The sequence below is a fragment of the Manduca sexta genome, chromosome 5, assembly GCF_014839805.1.
Source record: "Manduca sexta isolate Smith_Timp_Sample1 chromosome 5, JHU_Msex_v1.0, whole genome shotgun sequence".
Lineage (NCBI taxonomy): Eukaryota > Metazoa > Arthropoda > Insecta > Lepidoptera > Sphingidae > Manduca > Manduca sexta.
The window spans coordinates 470,312-483,932 of record NC_051119.1 but is presented as its reverse complement, the minus strand read 5'-3'; the positions used below and the strand labels follow the sequence as shown (position 1 = coordinate 483,932).

Sequence of the window (13,621 nt, the reverse complement as noted above, 5' to 3'; positions counted from 1 at the left end):
TATGACGCGTCATCGTCAAACCGAGCCGACAGACCCTAACCGATCATTGATCAATGATACCGCACGACTTCGTCATATTTTTGCTCTATTACTCACAAATTATTTACCATATAATTGTCCAAATTTATGAAGGTGTAAATTGAAGTATTATTAATGGCTTCTTTATCAGATTCGTGTGTAGGGTCAGTGCAGCATTCGCAAGTTACAGGAAGAGTCTGACTTGTTTTATCGAGCGCTTGACAACAACTTAGGATTCAATGTTATATAGATTTCCGATATCCGTATTCACAAATAATACTATGAGGAGGCACAGGCGTAGCGAAGGGTAGAATTTTTTAAAAGGTAATCCTATGCAAGAAAAAATCCTCAGTTAACATATCGCGGCCGATTTAACAGAAAACTAGACAAAAGTAAACCTAAAAGGGAAGCCGATAGGAATCAAGTTGTATGGACGCTTCGCCACTAACGCACAGAGCGCCCGAACACATAGTATCAGCAATTTCATAGTCAATATATTACATACACACACACATACCATCACGCATTTATCCCCGAAGGGGTATGCAGAGGCGCAACCAAGGCACCTACTTTTAACCAAGTGTGTTCCGTCCCATGATGTGATAGGAGTTGAGCCTATCGCCATATCGGGCACAAATTTTAGGCTCTGGGTTGATACTGTGCAGAAAAACCCAATATAACTTTGCCCGACCCGGGATTCGAACCCAGGATCTCAAACCGCTGCAGGACCACGCATGCAGTAAAAATATGCACCGAGGCAGTCAATATATTAGATACTAGATTTTGCCGCGGATCCGCCTCCTTAAAATATTTAGGCTAAAAAGTATCCTATACTCAGGGATTACCTTCCTGATAGAATTTTCAGAATAGACCAATTTTAGATTATCTCTTGCAAACTAATTTTACTTCTTACTAATATTTAGGTAGTTTGTTAGTTACATATATCCGGTCCCCTAATAACAAATTAATATGGTTCATTGCGGCATTTATTGCAAGACATTAAGCGAGAAAGGCTGCACTAATTTCGATGGGACTTTCACTGAAACTTTCTCACAATAAGTCTAGAATAACTGATAGCATTAGAACGCGAAGGAAACACCACTAATTATTAGTTAAATACAGTGTACAGTTACGTGGTGCGCAGATGACCGATTTTTGTCGGTATCGGATCGGAGATCGTACGATTTAGTCGGTGTCCGATTTTATGCGGATTTAACTCTATCACAAATGCTAGCGATCCGTACGCTCAGCTATCTCTATCAGAAATGTTTTCTTAATGTTCTATATTAGGAACGTTTATAGCTGCGATTTTATAGCCGTGTGCGTTAAACGTTAGTTTTCTAAGAATGACATTATCTTCGGCACAAATCCTTGAAAACACAGTCCTCGTAAACATTGAGTCATAATGCGTATTGTCGTTCCATTCCGTAACGCATTCTAATTTAATTATATGAATTTAGAGGACTAAAAATACAATGTGCGGAAAATAAACAATAAATGCACATGCGGATAAAATGAGGAAATTTCGTTCGAAATTCAAAATTTTGAACATCGTAACGTAAACAAATCCGTTTTGATCCGCGCCGTGATGACTTACGACATATAAAACGCTTCAAAACATTAATTAAGGTTATGATGAACGAAACGAAAGGCGCGCAACAGAAAGCTCTATGTGCACAGTTTATTTTTTTTCATTCATACAAATGACAAATACATGTGTTCGACTTACTAACACAGATACACATCTGTGTGCACCGCGCTTAAGAAACGACAGACTTTGAGCATTTATGATAGGGTTCATTTTTGTTTGGTGCGTGTTGATAATCTCCGCATAGGGCAGTTACATCGGCCGCCGGCGCAGGAGTGGCCGCCAGCCGCCGCGCGCGCGCCAGTCAGTCGATGATCTCTGCTCGAGGCAGACACACTATCGCTGAAGCGACCGCGAACGAGTTAATTCGATAGTTTTCGGATTGTTATGCAAAGGTGCACTTTAAAACAGTGACAGTTATTAGTGATTAATGAAACACATACATCATATTACGTGGTAAGTATTTTTATTTAGTACATAGATTCAAACATAAGCCCTAGGGCTTGTAATTAAACTAGAATTGAATCGTAAAAATTTAATGTTTTCACTTGAAACGTAAGTTTAACGCGTGTGTTTACGTTTAGTGCGATCTGCGCTGGCGCATGTGATGGCTCTATCGCATGCAGATCCGCGGCTTCAACTCGGTATTCGTGCTTTAGGGATTTGTTTTTGTTTAGTTACGCATATTTTCGATTTGTATAAAAATTGTTTCGTATTTGTCAAAGCCACACGTGGAATTATTTTGTTTATATTTTTTTGATTTTGATGTTACTGAATTTGTTTTTATGTTACATTTCCGTAGATTACCTCGTTGATTGTAGAATGAGACAAGATATTTTTTAAGGCGTTTAATTACAAATTCCCATAGCGTTTAGGGCTTAAAATGTGATTATACGTAGTCAATTTAAGGAATACAAAAACAATAATTTCATGCAGCTGAATCCCTTTATTAAAATACAAGATAAAAATGAGATAAACAAATATTTAACGCCGCTCTACTGTAGAGATATCGCTCGCCTACGATAGTCGAGTAGTAAAACAGTGCGATGTGTTTGACATATATGTTACTATTGACATCTGTTTAGGTTTAGTCTAATGGATCGAACTGAGCTGTACATTATATAAAAATTTTAGACTTTTTAATCGAATGAAATTTGTTTATTCAATTTGGATGTTTTTCTGGAAATCGTATTTATAGATTTAAATTCAGAATGCGGAAAATAATGAATAAACTAAAAAATATTTTTAATTAATTACTGTAATTCGTGTGGAAATATTATTATGCAAATTAGTATATACAAAAGACATTTAAAAATGGGTTTAAATGGATGTAGATAATTTAAATGCAATATAGCGTATTGAACTTAAAAAAAATCTATATAACTTAAATAAATATTGTGTTTGCATACATTTATGAAATATATTTAAATACCGTTACTTAGTACCCACAAAAAAAAAATACAAATGTGTGACTTTCGCCGGATTCTCGTGATGACCACGAAATCGGCATTCGGTGCATAACCTCAGTGAATCACAGGAAATCCCCGATAATATAGTGTGGTATCTCACGTAACCGATTAATTGTATAGCTCGATAATTAATGCTAACAAATCAATTTCATACGCAAGAAGAAATTATGGCATTCCATTGATAAGAATAAATATAATCGAATAACTTGTCATCCCCGGTGATGTAGTTGTGTTGCGTACGCAGTACGACCATCGCACTAAGATCTTGGGTTTGAGTCCTGAGTCGCCTTTTATCACATCATAGGACGGTAGACACAAGCGACAATAAAGGCACAGGCGTAAGGTTTAACCTCTACCTACCCCTTCGAAGTTAAAGGAATGAGGTATATTTTCATTGGTTCGGCTGTAAAGTATCTGAACACATTTGAATACCAGGTTCCAGTCGAATTAGTTATTAGACATAGACAGGACAAAACAAAATCTTAGATTCAATAAAAACAATTGTTCGCAAAAATGTTCAATTTAGCAATAACCATTTACCACTAGCTTTGCCCTAGTACAAATCTAGCTTACCTGATATTAAGTACAGAATACTCCAAATATAAGCGACCGACAAGAGATTTTTTTATTTGGCCACCAACAATTGTTTATACTAATACTTCTTAAATATAAAAACTAACTAACAATTATTAAAACGTTGACGCAGCATGCACAGGTTAAAAATTTAACGTAAAAGAGATATAAGACTCTGTCTATCTCTCGCAGTAACAACCGCAAGAGTATAAAACTCATTCGCCTGCACAATTAGTTTCTCGACACCCAAGGCTGATTGTGTTTACTTACACTAATGAATGCTCCGAACAATAATATTATGTGTTGTCTCAGCGTGATGTCACCGCGGTGGGAACTGAATGATTACAATAAAATTCATTCTCAAAGATTCGAACAGGCGGGAACAATTGATAGATATTTCAAATCACGAATCACACATGCTCTTCACCTGATGGTAAGCGATAGGACCGTAAACAGTAGAAACACGATACAGAGCTTTGAATTACTAAGTATAAATGTCTATTTATGCCGCTAAGCAGCAGTGTGAAGTAACTGTTGTGTTCCGGTTTGAAGGACATTGTATCCAGTGTATCTACTGGTCATAATAAGACTTAACATCTCATGTCTCAGGATGGCGAGCGCAGTGGAATACCAAACAATATTTTGTAATTTAAGGTGTTGGATGGAGTTTCTACTGTTTATGGGCGGTCGAATCGCTTACTATTAAGCCAACGGCAAGCTCGTCTCGTCATTCAAAGCAATAAAAAAAAACTCCGATGTGCTCGTTACCTTGAGACACAACATGTTAAGTCTCATAATGTTCAGTAATTACGCTGAACGATGTCCTTCGATACTGTTACATGACGGTAGAAATAGTCTTTGTGGTGGTACCCAAACGGCGATACCACCAGTATGATAATAATATTAGCCCTGTAAAATACAGTTCCACCGCTGGGCACGGACATCTTCTACTAAGGTTTACCAGTATAATTGACGTGGTATAATCATCTCTTGAATACTCTAATTTTACGCCACTCTATCAGGTGGAGTGGAGTATCTTTGTACCAGTATGAAAAGTTGATCTTTAAGAATTTAACTCAGATATTTAATGTTTAGTAGTTTATGATACTATAAGGGAAAGTTTTGGGTTATTTAAACGCGGTAATCTCTGGAGTTATTGATCTGTTTCTTAGAATGGCACTTATGTGAAGCTACATTGTCAATGACTGCTTCAAACTATTTATTCTGGGAACGAATTTTGACGTAAATCCGCGGGCACAAGCTATTAATATAAAACACAAAAATACGCACATGCATATCATTTCTTTATCCACGAACAGATAGGCAGAGGTGCAACCAGGGCACCCACTTGCTTATGTTTTCCGTCACATGATATGATAGAGGCGAACACATTCCAGACTCCACGCTGATATTGATTAAAAAAACGTACCACTTTAACCGATCCTTTCTTCTGCTAACAAACTACAATCTTCAACATCAAAATGCTAATCGTTCATGGCAAACTACAAGGATCTCGAAAGCCACATTACGTCCCGATGTTCAGCTGTTCGGTTTTACAGCATAGCGCCCGGGATTGGAACCTTCATAGCGGTGGTAGTACCGCGTCTGCAATATGACTAAGCCTTCGATGCAATCATAATATAAAATCATAACTTAGTAATTAATTGTGCTACAATGTCCTTGAAATCGGAATACGACTTGAACTTGGCGGCTAAAGTAAACAAATATATTGTAACTTGTAATTTCTTTGTACTGTGCACTTAATAATAGATTTGTCTATCGCGTTACCTAGCTGTGTATGTATTATATTTCTGCCACGTCGGAACTAATCCGATATCTGAAGGAATGCGCAATCTAATATGGTAATTATTCTATGTAACTACCTCTATTAAACTATAGTTATCTTTACTATATTATAAAGTAGCTTTTGATTACAGCTCCGCCCGCAAGATTTTTTTTTCCGGGATTAACGTCCCGTTTTATATTTTACCGGGATAAAATGTCCTATATTTTAATTTAAACGACTACCTATACATCGGTGAAAATTGCATTCAATTCTGTGACCAAATTATTCGGCTCTTGGCAGTATGTTGATACCAATTTTAAACTGTAACTTGCCGAATTGGTTTGGTGGTAACGAATCATACCATAAGGTTCTGAGTTCAATTTCTATTTAAAACTAAAATTAGTCAGTTATTTAGTTCATATTTTTAGATACTTGAACATATATAAATATGAAGAAAATGTTAAAAAAAATCCGAGGACTATTCTTCTGCCTAACCCGTTAGTATCAAAGCGTGAACTTCCACTACGAATAAATACAAAGTCAGGTCCCCTCGCTAGAGTATAAACAGTTCATTAATTGGTGTTATCTGTGTAAAGACTATCTTATCTTCAATGGTTCCGATATCGGAGCGGTTCGCGTAATGAGCTTTTAGGAAATGTTACGTGCCTGATACCAAGTTAACGTGAAACGCACACTGATGGAAACTATCGGATCAACAAAGGTTGAGCAATATTATAACACAGACGTTTGACAAAATAAAGTACAGTGTACGTCAAAAGAGGCGATCTTTTTCTTTTATGGACGAGATAGGAACAAGCGAATTAACGTGTTAAGTGAGGTCACTGGCCGTGAACAGTAAGATCAGGACTTTGCACTGCATCACACTGCACTAGTGACATCAGAAGTCCCATAGTATAATATAATATTAAATGACACATGCTTATTAGTTCCGTTATTTGAAGCATTGTAAACCGCATAAACGCTGCGGTTTCACAATTTAGACCAATAAGATTCCGATGTATTTTTACATACATGGTATCTCGACTGCCTCAGTGATGTAATTGTAAGTACGTACGCAGTGTATAGTGATATTTGGTTTTGCTCAGAATCAACCCGGAGTCTGAAATTTGTGCGCGATATGGCGATAGGCTTGGCCCCCATCACATCACGGGACGGAATACACACAGCGGAAAAGTGGTTGCACTAGTTACGTCTCTGTCTACCCTTTGGGAGTTAAAAAGCGTGAGTGTGTGTGTTTGTGTATGATATCTAAAGGCTGGACAGAGGTGAGACTAATTAGTAGTGGTCGACCATTTGAATATTTCACGGCGTTATCATCTAAGTGTAGCAGAGTAGCATTTTCTGCCACATTTCTGTCTTATCATCATGTCAAATAAATTAATTATGTCTAGTAATATTGGAACCCAACGCCACACGGCTTTCAGAGCGCGCTGTCACTAAACCAACTCGGCGTTCCTTTGTAAATTGCGATTTAAGATAACTACACGGTTACCAAATATCGGTTCCCAGACTTTCTCTAACTGTCAAATGCAAACCAAACAGCGGCGTTAGTTAACGTAACTCTATATGGCGCGGTTAGTTTAACTGTCCGCTGGTAATTCGGAAATGTACCTTTAACTTGTATATTTATTCGTAATTTGGTTATTTGAGAATTAAAATACAATTGAATGTGAAAAATTTACGTAATTTACATCAAGTGGTATTTTCACCTAGTATTAATAATATCGGCCCTGTATTATATACTGTCTCACTACTGCACGGGCCTTCTCTACTACTGAGAGGGATTAGGTCTTAGCCCACCACGCCGGCCTAGTGCGGATTGGTAGATTTTAGATACCCTTAAAATTCTTGTAGTAAAATTCTAAGGTACTCAGATTGCCTCACGTTGTTTTCTTTCACCAGTAAAGCAAACTATAATTCACAAATTGAAAACCACAAGTAGCTATATAAATAAAAGAACTTGAATGTACAAATGTTTTGTAACAGTGGGCTATAAGTAGTGGTATGTGGAGACCGTTCCTCTACCCGGCTCGCTGTGGTAATACCTAAACAATACCGGTGCAAAGTTTCGTTCAATTTGGTAAGTACAAGGCTGAGGTCTCTACTGTATTAAAGTAGTTTACTAGGGTCGATGAATATCCGTAAATAGCCGTTTACGCCATTTAAAGCCAGCTATGCCCCATTTCTCTAGTATCACTATCAGAATTTACCTACTTTCAACTAAAAGCTATATAGGTACCAACTAATTACATTTTCATGTGTACAAGTATTGTGTAAGTATTGTCCGTCGTATCATCAACGTGTAATGACATGCAACACGTCCATCAGGCTTGACATGCCGACTGATTGTAATAATCAGTTGAGAACATCAATCATGCTAATGACTTTTTTCTGGACCACTAATTTAACCGGCTTTGTCTTGTATTAGAATATTATAGTCGAGTATTGAAAATTAAACTAAGTATGTGTTGTGAAAAATCTTTCTTTCTAGAGACGAAATATAATTTGTACTTGAAATCGTATATCTGTAGCTTATACTGTATATAATAATGTATGGGTATATGTATGTTTCCTATGGAAAACGGCTGGAGTGATTTAATTGCTTTTTTAAGGAATCATATTCTGTGAATTTTGGTTTGGATCAACAAACTTAAGCCCTAAGATAGCCCTCTCTACTTCATAAGGGAGAACCCGCTATACCTAATGGTAAGAGATCATTATCTCTCGCCAGTAGACACAATTATGCCGGCATGGAAGCGAATAAACACAGTCTGTTCTGGAATGCGCACACGCACGTAGGCTACGGCGGGTTATAACACCTTGTACAGTCGCTATTCGGACGTATACAAATATTACCACTAGGAAAACTTATGCAGAAAGCCATTAAGCAAGTAGTCCCAAGATGATAGTGTATTATGAACAATTTTTTTTTTGGTTTCGCGGAGAAAGGCCGTTATTACTACCGCCCAGCCTTCGTGAGGGGCGACTGAGCTGTTATGCTGGGGTAACCGTGCCTTACGTATCATGACCACCTGACGGTAACCTATAAATACACAAGTCGAGCACGCGACGGTGAGTGGTCATGTACTACATTATGTTCGATACGAACACTCGTAATTAATACAAGAGCCGTTTTATCTAATTGTTGTGTTTAAAATAGTTCGAGTGGAATCATTAATTGATATGTCTGTCTATACTTGCGCATTCAAATCGTTTACTGTTAATGTGAACGAAAATTAATTTGGTAGGATAAATGCTGTATATCGCCGCTGTGGTTTAGTGATAGGACTAGGGAGTGTGGTTCGATTCTCAGCTGGGGTATATTTTGTATGGGTTTTATAAATGGATTTGGATCTCTCAGGGTGTTGGAATTAGAAAACGGTTATAAAACTAAACCATAATTCTGTAATGTGAATGAAAAAGTGTTGTGTCCACCCCACACTGTGAGATAATGAAAATGTGTTCAATTAAACTGTACGTGTTAGAACTCACCCACGTCTCTAATGGAAAGCCATTGTTTAACTTAGTTACTGCCCGGTGACAAATTGGAGCAATTGTTTTTAATTATTTCGGTCATTGGTCCAAAGATAAGAAGCGGGTTCGATTCCTCGGTCAGCAAGTTTTAGTGCATTATTGTTATGATGGCAGACTAGTTGTTAACAATTAATGCATAACTCGGTTCGACTGGAATATGAACATCATCAGCCACAGCATGTCCACTGCTGAACATGAACCTCCCCCAAAGACTTCCAGATCGACCTATCACCAAAGTACTATCATTGTCATAAATAACAGAATCTTGTAGCATGGTTGTTCAATACGAATAGTTTGGATGTTTAACTTATATTATTAGCTTTACGCATTTTATCTCTAAAAGGTTAGGCAGACGTGTAATAAGGGCGCTTGTACTTCGCTTAGCTTATATTCTTAGATGATAGGAGATGCTTTAGCAGCGTCATATCGGGTACAGACTTCAATCTTAGGCAATAAGGACATGATTTTAGAATGTAAAAATTTAAACAAAATCTATCTGGTTTCAAAATTTAACTTAGAACCTCACAATTCTAAGCCTACTATAGGCGTATGATATATAAATTACTATAAATATAACTATATTTCATTTTGTTTATTCACGTAATTTTTTCATACCCAATGTATTTTCAATTCGAAATCAACAAACCTTCTCCGAATCTCTTCCTGCGCGCGTCACGGTCGCCGCCGCAGTTTATTTCTGTATTAATGTAAACAACATTTAACTAAACTGTAATATAAACAAACAGCCCATTAGACGATCCACTAATTAACATATTAGGAGGTAATTTGTTTGTTTTGGATCGGTTATTAATTACGGTTCGATTAGGTAATGAAGGTGTCGCTTTTAAGGTTTTGTTAAGTTTAATGAAGACTTTATCTGTGTGTTTGGGCACACCCTGAGTCTATGATCTTTACTATTAAGGGTATCTTTTGAAAATAATAATATCAGTCCTGTATTATATACTGTCCCACTGCTGGGCACGGGCCTTCTCTACTACTGAGAAGGATTAGACCTTAGTCCACCACGCTGTAGTGCGGATTGGTAGACTTTACAGACCCCTATAGAGAACGTCACAGATATGCAGGTTTCCTTATAATGTTGTCCTTAATCGTTAAAGCAAGCTATAATTCACATAGTTTAAGAAAATTTAGCGGCGTTTGCCCTTCGGTTTGAACCTGCTGACATTCGTCTCGGCAGTCCGTTCCACAACCAATTATGAGACTATAGCAGCTATACATCTTTTGAATTAGAATACGGAAATGTCTCACACATTATGATATCAATTGGACATGTTTACAAAGGCTTTAAGGAGTGGTACGGCTCTCGATGCGCGCTTTCGATTTTCATTTAGATAATTTTTCTTCAAAGGCCTTTCAGAGTTTATTTATAGTTACCTGATATGGTATGCAAACGTATTTTTCTGCTTGTATTTATATTTATTTAATATGGATTCGGTGCAAAACATTTTTCAAGGATGATTAAGAAAATTTTGTATGACCAGCCTTTATAACAACAAACTTCCAAGGGTTTCCATTCCAAGCAAATCATGACACCAAGACCCATGACAGGCATTACCCAAAACAGGCGTATAAAGAGGGTTTCTTTTCAAATGCGGAACCCTAAAATATATCTTAGTGTCATACTATCGTGATGCACCTATCATGATTATCTCTGCACCACCCTAAGGTTGACTGGTAGAGAATGCCTATGGCATTAAGTCCGCCTGTATACATTTGTATATTAAGTGCAATAAAATAATATTATAAAAAAATATAACTGATGTAAACATAGTGTTGCCGGAGACTCGAACCCAAGACCTCCCTATAGCTACACCGCTAGACCGTATTTATAAGTACCTGTGTTTAATGCTATAATACCATACGCTTCGAGGCCATGTTGTTGACTAAACCAGGAACAAAACATGACAAACATAACATCGCGGAAATCGAACCCGCGACCTCATTTCTCGCAGAGGTCGCCTCGTGATACAATAGCTAACGGAGTTCAACAGCATGAATACAATACGAACAAAAAGAGATGTTATTGATAACAAAATAAGTTATATTGAGATTAGAATTATACTTGCTACGCGTACAATGTTTTTTTGGGAACTTAAGACTCATTTTTTCAGGCCAAAAAACAACAAAATAGTACCCATCACGTCTTTTAACCCTAAGGGGGTAGAAAAAAGCGTAAGAAGAGAAAGTATTTTGAGTGTGTATAGTATTCCGTTCCATGACGTGATAGGTGGCGAGCCTATCGCCATTTCGGGCATACATTCTAGACCCCGGGCTGATACTAAACAAAAAACCTAATATCACATGTCATCTATATGTACCGGAAATTAAAATCAATTCAATCACTTATTAATTTACTTTTACATACATAGCATCACGCCTATTCCCCTATTTAGGCGTAAGCAGATGTGTAACTCACCCACATTTCACCAGCTATTGAATCTCATGTCATAGCAGGCATCTCTAATGCCATTTACCGGCTATATTTCCAGACTCCGGGCTGAGTAAAAAAAACCAAAATGACTATACCTAACCCGGGATTCGAACCCGAAACCTCAACGTGATAGTCACTGCGCACACAAGACAACTACGCAACCGAATTTATTTTTAACATAAAAAATTCGGTTTAAATTACAATTTGTGCCAAATATAACGACACTCTTGTCTCCTAATATGTAAATAGCTGTAATGTCATGTACAAGTTGCATCTCTGCTTAACTTATCAGTAGTGTTGCCAGACGTCCCGTATTTTAGACATATTTTAAAATGGCGGGACATACTCTGTACCGTAAATCGATCGATCTACGATTGACAAGTACGCAACGTTCGCATTTTCGCATACATATCAATACGACTCGGTTTTAAATATATTAATAAAAAGCGAGTTGATACATACCTGTTTTTAATTATGATTATAATTGTATTGACTGTTACAAATATGTTAAAACAGATTCGATACTCGGAAAAGTATTAAACACAAAAAAATGTCACAAAATAATTTGGTTTCGTATTTGTCCCGGGTAAAAATCAGAAGTCCCATATTTTTTGGCCATTTAAGCATTTGTCCCCAATAGACTGAAAAAAAAACTGGCAATCTACCAACCTATCATCGATATACGATTAAACTTGCGTTACGGAAACCATAACGTGAAATCGGCCGAGTCGTGACCGACATTACTGCGATAACTGCGGAATGCAAATAATCGCACCGTGGAAATTGCGTTTTATTATTTCTCGGTACGATGTAACGGAAAAGCTCACGCTGGTACTCGATAAGGGGTGGGTAGAGATGTTACTGGCACTCGCGAGGAGAGCATTTTCAGTCTTACTTATAAACTTGTTTTAGTGTTAAGAGGTGGTTAAGAATTTCTTAAATAGCTGTCAAAAACATCACCGGTTCCTAGTTTAAACCTTATTAAGATGCAAGAAGGCGGGTTTAACTTACAGCTGATCGAGTAAATTTGTGTTTAACTAAGCATAGCTTTACGGAATGTTTATAGGCAAGACTGTTAATTTCAGTTTATGCCTTTTCAGAGGATCGAACATCGAACCCAAAATCTGATAATATTCAACGTCGATGTAATCAGCCACTAAACCAATGATGCGATTTGTTAGCAATTACTTATAATGACGCTAACAATTTGTTATATTTAATCTATACTGATGATCATCGTAATGATGTATGTGTCTATTTATCAACTGTGATGATTATTGCAAATCCTAAGCATTCTTTATAATCATTATTTCAAAACATTACTCTACAAATTATATGGTAAGTATTATCAAAATATTATGAGGTTGGCTTTAGGCTGTACTATCAGAATTCGCGCGCAATTTTTTTATTTAATTTTAATTTTGGCGTTCGACATTAAAATGTTTGCTAGTGGCCAAACGAACTAAAAATATAATATTGATCGATGATGATCGATTGCAACAAACACTTATTACTTTTTTTTATTTTATTTAAAAACTTTATAAATAAATAAAACCGTAAGTATAATTATTTAAATAAATAATTTTACTAGTGACATCAATAAAAATAGGAAGATTTATAATCGAATAGTGTCCATTACTGGTTCCAAGAGTAAATCATGGACGTGTCAATACGTTCTAGAATATTTTCGTATTTGATACAAAACCAACATATGTATAAGATTGTGAACTTCCCATGAAGATTTTTTTAAAATTACTTTCTTCTTTAAAAACCACTTAAAATACCAGGGTCCGGGGGTTACAAAAAGTGATATAATTACATTAACGCGGTTTCCGTTTGTCCGACGGAGACAAAAACTGGATCCGTGAGCCGTTACACAAATTACTGAACCCGACGCGACGCTTCACATTTAACATACGTGAAAAATAACCCCATCGTTACTAAATTGTATTTTGTAACGATACTAAGTTGTATTCTGATGGTAATAAATCCCATATAATCAATAATTGAAGCAGCGATAGTCTAGTTGGTTGTGAAACGGACTGCCGAGACGAATTTCCGCAGGTTCAAATCCCGAAGGCACCCACCTTTGACCTTTTTGAATTATCGCGTACTTGAACGGTGAAGGAAAACATCGTGTGAGACCTGCATACCAGAGAAATTCTCTATAGACATTTTCG

General features: G+C 36.8%; 1 protein-coding gene across 1 annotated transcript in view; it reads left to right on the top strand.

Annotated features, from left to right (window-relative positions):
• Nucleotides 1-1,879: 1,879 nt before the first annotated feature.
• The window catches only part of LOC115449276 (facilitated trehalose transporter Tret1), a 92,974-nt gene continuing 81,232 nt past the window's right edge, over nt 1,880-13,621 (top strand). The window contains exon 1 of the mRNA XM_030177051.2: nt 1,880-2,062. The gene's annotated coding sequence lies outside the window, so the exon portion shown is untranslated. The remainder of the gene's footprint in view (nt 2,063-13,621) is intronic.